The sequence below is a fragment of the Mobula hypostoma genome, chromosome 8 (genome assembly GCF_963921235.1).
Source record: "Mobula hypostoma chromosome 8, sMobHyp1.1, whole genome shotgun sequence".
Taxonomy (NCBI): domain Eukaryota; kingdom Metazoa; phylum Chordata; class Chondrichthyes; order Myliobatiformes; family Myliobatidae; genus Mobula; species Mobula hypostoma.
In genome coordinates, this window is record NC_086104.1 from 51,573,016 (window position 1) to 51,579,672 (window position 6,657).

At 42.2% G+C, this 6,657-nt stretch overlaps 1 protein-coding gene across 1 annotated transcript in view; it reads right to left on the minus strand.

Annotated features, from left to right (window-relative positions):
- taf1a (TATA box binding protein (TBP)-associated factor, RNA polymerase I, A) overlaps nucleotides 1-2,261 on the minus strand; it is a 61,499-nt gene extending 59,238 nt beyond the window's left edge. Inside the window, exon 1 of the mRNA XM_063055834.1 lies at nucleotides 2,184-2,261. The gene's annotated coding sequence lies outside the window, so the exon portion shown is untranslated. The remainder of the gene's footprint in view (nucleotides 1-2,183) is intronic.
- Nucleotides 2,262-6,657: the final 4,396 nt, after the last annotated feature.

The window sequence follows — 6,657 nt, forward strand, 5'->3', positions numbered from 1 at the left end:
AGTTGGTTCTAGCCCTTTTGAGATGCCACTCATCTGAGTTGCATAGGCTCCACTTCTGTAGAATTGATCCCAGTGGACCCGGACCAAGAATCTAAATCCTTGCAATATTTCTCCAGCCACACGTTCATCTATATTGTCCTTGTATTTCAGTACTTCTAGGTGCACAGGACTGGGAGTAGTGCAGCAAAACCAATTCTGAAGTCCTGGTTTTCACCTTTACATTTAGTAGACAAGTTAGGCTTTTCATGTGCTATATTTTGGTACACGTGACAATAACAAACCAATACCAATACTCCTTCAATCCTCCCTGTAGGTCCTCATCCCATTTTCTACCCATGTCATTGGCATTAATATGGACAGTGACCTTGGTTGCTTATTCACCTGTTACAGAATGTTTTTTTCTCAGTTGCATCATTAATCCTGGTAGCACATATGATCTAGAAATACAGTGATGTCTTTCTGTCTCTCAGACTAGACAATCACCTGTGGTTATTTCTTTCTTGAACTTTCTGTACACCTGAGATCCCATGTGTGTAGCTTCTCTCCCCAGAAGAGCCTTTTCCCAACAACTTTCAGCACTGAAGGAAATTGACCCTTAGAGGATTCATGAAGCAATCACCTGTCTTTTGACTATGACTGCGTGGCAGTTATCCAGTTCCCATATGCTTTTGGTTTCCTCTGACCACCCCGTAAAAAAAGCTATCCACAAGATTTTGGCCTCATGAGTGCACCGGCTGTGTCAACTGATGCTCATGTTCCAAAACCTGGAGTTCAAGCTTCCTCCATCAAACCACAGATACCAGATACCAGAATAGGCACGGAACACTTTTCCTTCGCTACATCGACGACTGCATTGGCGCTGCTTCCTGCACGCATGCAGAACTCGTTGACTTTATTAACTTGCCTCCAACTTTCACCCTGCCCTCAAGTTTACCTGGTCCATTTCCGACACCTCCCTCCCCTTTCTAGATCTTTCTGTCTTTGTCTCTGGAGACAGCTTATCCACTGATGTCTACTATAAGCCTACTGACTCTCACAGCTATCTGGACTATTCCTTTTCTCACCCTGTCTCTTGCAAAAACGCCATCCCCTTCTCGCAATTCCTCCGTCTCCGCCGCATCTGCTCTAAGGATGAGGCTTTTCATTCTAGGACGAGGGAGATGTCTTCATTTTTTAAAGAAAGGGGCTTCCCTTCCTCCACTATCAACTCTGCTCTTAAACGCATCTCCCCCATTTCACGTACATCTGCTCTCACTCCATCCTCCCACCACCCCACTAGGAATAGGGTTCCCCTGGTCCTCACCTACCACCCCACCAGCCTCCGGGTCCAACATATTATTCTCCGTAACTTCCGCCACCTCCAACGGGATCCCACCACTAAGCACATCTTTCCCTCCCCCCCGCCTCTGCATTCCGCAGGGATCGCTTCCTATGCAACTCCCTTGTCCATTCATCCCCCCCATCCCTCCCCACTGATCTCCCTCCTGGCACTTATCCATGTAAGCGGAACAAGTGCTACACATACCCTTACACTTCCTCCCTAACCACCATTCAGGGCCCCAAACAGTCCTTCCAGGTGAGGCAACACTTCACCTGTGAGTCGGCTGGGGTGATATACTGCGTCCGGTGCTCCCGATGTGGCCTTTTATATATTGGCGAGACCTGACGCAGACTGGGAGACCGCTTTGCTGAACATCTACACTCTGTCCGCCAGAGAAAGCAGGATCTCCCAGTGGCCACACATTTTAATTCCACATCCCATTCCCATTCTGACATGTCTATCCACGGCCTCCTCTACTGTAAAGATGAAGCCACACTCAGGTTGGAGGAACAACACCTTATATTCCGTCTGGGTAGCCTCCAACCTGATGGCATGAACATCGACTTCTCTAACTTCCGCTAATGCCCCACCTCCCCCTCGTACCCCATCTGTTACTTATTTTTATACACACATTCTTTCTCTCACTCTCCTTTTTCTCCCTCTGTCCCTCTGAATATACCCCTTGCCCATCCTCTGGGTCCCCCCGCCCTGTCTTTCTTCCCGGACCTCCTGTCCCATGATCCTCTCGTATCCCTTTTGCCTATCACCTGGTCCAGCTCCTGGCTCCATCCCTCCCCCTCCTGTCTTCTCCTATCATTTTGGATCTCCCACTCCCCCTCCAACTTTCAAATCCCTTACTCACTCTTCCTTCAGTTAGTCCTGACAAAGGGTCTCGGCCTGAAACGTCGACTGTACCTCTTCCTACAGGTGCTGCCTGGCCTGCTGCGTTCACCAGCAACTTTTATGTGTGTTGCTTGAATTTCCAGCATCTGCAGAATTCCTGTTGTTTACAAGACTTAATCTACTCTTATTAAATTATTGACAGCTTTAATCAACTTTTATATTAATTATTTATCTCCTTATTTAGACTTGCTTTAACTCACCAAGCCTGTTTTCCCACACTGTAAACTCTCTAACCTGCCTGGTTGGCTGTACACTTCTGACTGACTATATGAAAATCTACAAGAACATAGTTCACATGAACTTTATAATTCTGATATGCAGCAGTTTATACTGGAAATATTTTTGGAACTGCAAAAAATAACAGAAATGTAAAATTTTAAATTCCATCTGGTTCATTATTCAAATTACAGAAGTGTTGTGTGATTATATACATAACAGATGTCAATGTACCTTTAATTAAAAAAAAGATCTGGATTTCATTTGACAGGTGGAATTTTATAGTTATTAATAACATAATTTTGCAATATGAAAATGAAGTAGTTTAATCAGAAGCTGGAAAATGCTTGCAACTGTTCACAATTATTAATGTCACATTAAAGGAAATGTGTTGCATTCATAGGAAATGACTTTTAGAATTGCCTTAAGTAGAGACAAACTATTCTGCTGCAGGGCATGAGTCAAATAAACTGTGATAACATGTGCGTCAGTATTGCAGTATGTCATCACAATCTGCAACATTTACAAAATACACCATGTACTGAAAGGGTACAATTTGTCAACTGGTAGATACCTGAATTTCTCTTAATGAGTTCTAATGGCATTTGAGAAGAAAGCACCATCTTAAATTAGAAAGTGTCACCAGTGGGGCAGGTGTACTATGGTTTTCAGCCAATTGAAACATTTTTATTATTCAGTTAGCTCTCTTTGTTGTAAATTGGATTCTTTCATTTTCAAAGTCAATGGCTAACTTAAAGGGTAAAGACTAAACTTTTTAAAGTGAAGCCTGAAGGCACACACTCAGTGATTCTGGAACAGCTTCTTCCCGGTGACATCCGATTCCTGAATGGACATGAACCCATGAATACTCCCTCACTACTTTATTAACTTCTGTTTTTTATCTACTTATCTTAATTTAACTATTTAATATACACTTATGTACTTACAGTTATTCAGTTTTATTTTGTTTATTTATCACGTATTGCAATGTTCTGCTGCTGCAATGTTAACAAAGTTCACGACATATGCTGGTGACACTCGACCCGATTCTGATTCTGATAACATATTGGGAAGTTGAAGATTACAGTATTTAGAATATCAATCACATTGTGAGGGTATTAATTAAATGGAGAATACCTGATAAACTTTGTTAAACTTCATAATGTGTATTACAACGTTTGTAGATTAAATCTATAAAATGAACTCTTTTACAGTTAAATGATGGACAGTGGTTTTATCATGAAGTTTGGTTATGCGTGATTGTTCTATCTGGTTGATTTTGAAAATATTTTCAGCTAAATCAGATATTTGCTGAAGCAGGGGATGGGATCTGCAAACCATGATCATTGTGCACTTGTGGAATGCAGAGCAGGCAGCCTGGCATTGTAGACCTGCCTGCTCATTAGCGTAATTTCTGTGCGCAGCCAACACTGACTGTGTTATCATTAGCATAAGCAGGTGGTTCAAAATCATATCTTGTTAAAATATCTTGCTTAGCCTTTACACCTCAACAGAACATGAAAGTGGACGTTGGAATTGTTAATGACATTATGACATTTGGAGTAGTGCTGTAAAGCAAAGAGTGATCAAGAGAGTAGCAGCAGACCCCAGTATTTCACAGTGCTTCTAAGGTGCTCACCGTAGAAAAGAGAAGTGGTCTGTATCCACAGAGATCCATAATCTATAACAAAGGGGGGAGTGGATGTAGACAGCTGAAAGGTTCATTGATGGACCAGCAGTCTAGTGAGCTGGATGCTATATTCTAAGAAACATGATGACTTGCAGGTTGAGTCTGTGATGAGGAAAGCAAATGTGATGTTAGCATTCATTTCAAGAGACCTAGAATATAAAAGCAAGGAGGTAATGTTGAGACTTTATAAAGCAATGGTAAGGCTTCACTTGGAGTATTGTGAGCAGTTTTGGGCCCCTATCTTAGAAAGGATGTGCTGAAACTGAAGAAGTTTCTAAGGAGATTCAAGAAAATGATTCCAGGATTGAATGGTTTATCATATGAATAGCTTTTGATGGTTCTGCGCCTATACTCACAAGAAGTCATAAGAATGAGGGGTGACCTCATTGAAACCAATCGAATGGTGAAAGACCTTCACAGAGTAGATGTGAGAGGATGTTTCAAATGATGGGAGAGGATGTTTCCAATGATGGGAGAATTTAAGACCAGAGGACACAGCCTCAGAATAGAGGGGCATCCTTTTAGAATGGAGATGAGGAGGAATTTCTTTAGCCAGAGAATAGTGAATGTATGGAATCCTTTGCCACAGGCAGCTGTGGAGACCAAGTCTTTACATATATTTAAGGCAGAGGTTGATAGATACTTGATTAGTCAGGACATGATTCGAGGTGAAGGCAGGAGATTGGAGCTGAGAGGAAAATTGGATCAGCCATGATGAAATGGTGGAGCAGACTGGATGGGTCAAATGGCTTAATTCTGCCCCAAGTCTTAGGGTCTTATGGACTTCAGTGAACAGCCTGGAAGAGTGAATACTTTTTCAATTTAACTTCATTGCTATCCAGACAAGCATAATGTACTCACTGATCCCAATACTAAGAGTCTCAACCTATCACAGTCAATAAATCTGTTTCAGTTCTTCCTCAAATAGTTAATATTTTTGCAAGCCTGACATTTAGTACATACTGGCATCTATTGAACCATGACAGCTACATTTCCAAATGATTATATAATATCACCAACCTCTTCCCTTTCTCAGGCAGAAGGTGTAGCAACTTGAACGAAACTTCAGATGAAAACTCTCCTTTCCTTTCCTTCATCATTTAAATGCTTGATCTGCGCTGCACAATCTCAGACCTTTTTCACTGACATGTTAGGTTCCAGCGGTAGTGATGATGTGTGCATCCAAACGTGGGAGTATTTGATGTCTATATAAGTTTTAAAGTTTGATTTAAAAAAAAGGTACTCAAGCACTTGCAACACAATTGCTTGCAAATCTTTGGAATTTGAAACTGGAGAGCACCAAAAACATGTGGAACTGCACCAAATGTAGCAGCATGTAGCAACCAATCCCTTTAAAATATACTATTGTTGGGGTGTATGTCTGTAAGGGAGAGGATGAAGCAATACTGCTTGAAATTAGAGGTTTAAGGCAAGGAACAGACTGGAGAGTGAGGTCTAAACTAGCAACACTGGTGTCAGATCAGCTGGCTCATTGACATAATCAGGTGCATTTCCTTTCAGAACCTTATTACAGTGATACACTTACCATCAATTGTATGAGTAAACATTACAGAGACCAATGCAACTCATAATTGAGCTGTGGGTCATTCTATGCTCCACTGAGTTTACAGGAAGGTATACAGGTTTCCCCCGCCATCCGAAGGTAGAGCGTTCCTATGAAACGGTTCATAAGCCGAAATATCGTAAAGCGAAGAAGCAATTACCATTTATTTATATGGGAAAATTTTTTGAGCGTTCGCAGACCCAAAAATAACCTACCAAATCATGCCAAATAACACATAAAACCTAAAATAACAGTAACATATAGTAAAAGCAGGAATAATATGATAAATACACAGTCTATATAAAGTAGAAATACTTTTCCACAATCATTACTGCACTGTTCTCCGTAGCGAAAATCTTGCGCAAGCGCCGTCAGCAGAAAATTTCACGCAACCGCTGTTGGCAAAAACACGGCGCAAGCGCTCTCCAGTAACCTTTAAACTATGAAGCTGCCAAATCATACCAAATAACACGTAAAAATACACAGCCTATATAAAGTAGAAATAATATATGTATAGTGTAGTATCACTTAGCGGAATCGGGAAGACAGCGCCGAGCACACTGATGTTGGTGTGTTAGGCTGAGTCGGAGTTTGGGTGGTGCAGTGGCCCCCACCCTCCAGGCCGCTGAGCGATACATTGCCGTGAAGCATGCAGGGGTCCAGCGGTAGCCGGGAGGCACACAGCACATCTTTAAGAAAAAAACCGAGACAAACATGCTAATTAATTAGGTGCTGCCCGGCACGTAATTGTCGGCCCAGATCAGTGCCGATTTCCGATTGCGTCATCTCTGATCTGGGCCGACAATTATGTGTCGGCGGCACCTAATTAATTAGCATGTTTATTTCGGCTTTTTTCTTAAGGATGTGCTGTGTGCCTCCCAGCTACTGTTGCATTCTCCACGAATCGGTATCTGTCCGTGGCCTGGGGGTTGGGGTGGTGGGACACTGGGGTGTCATCTCATC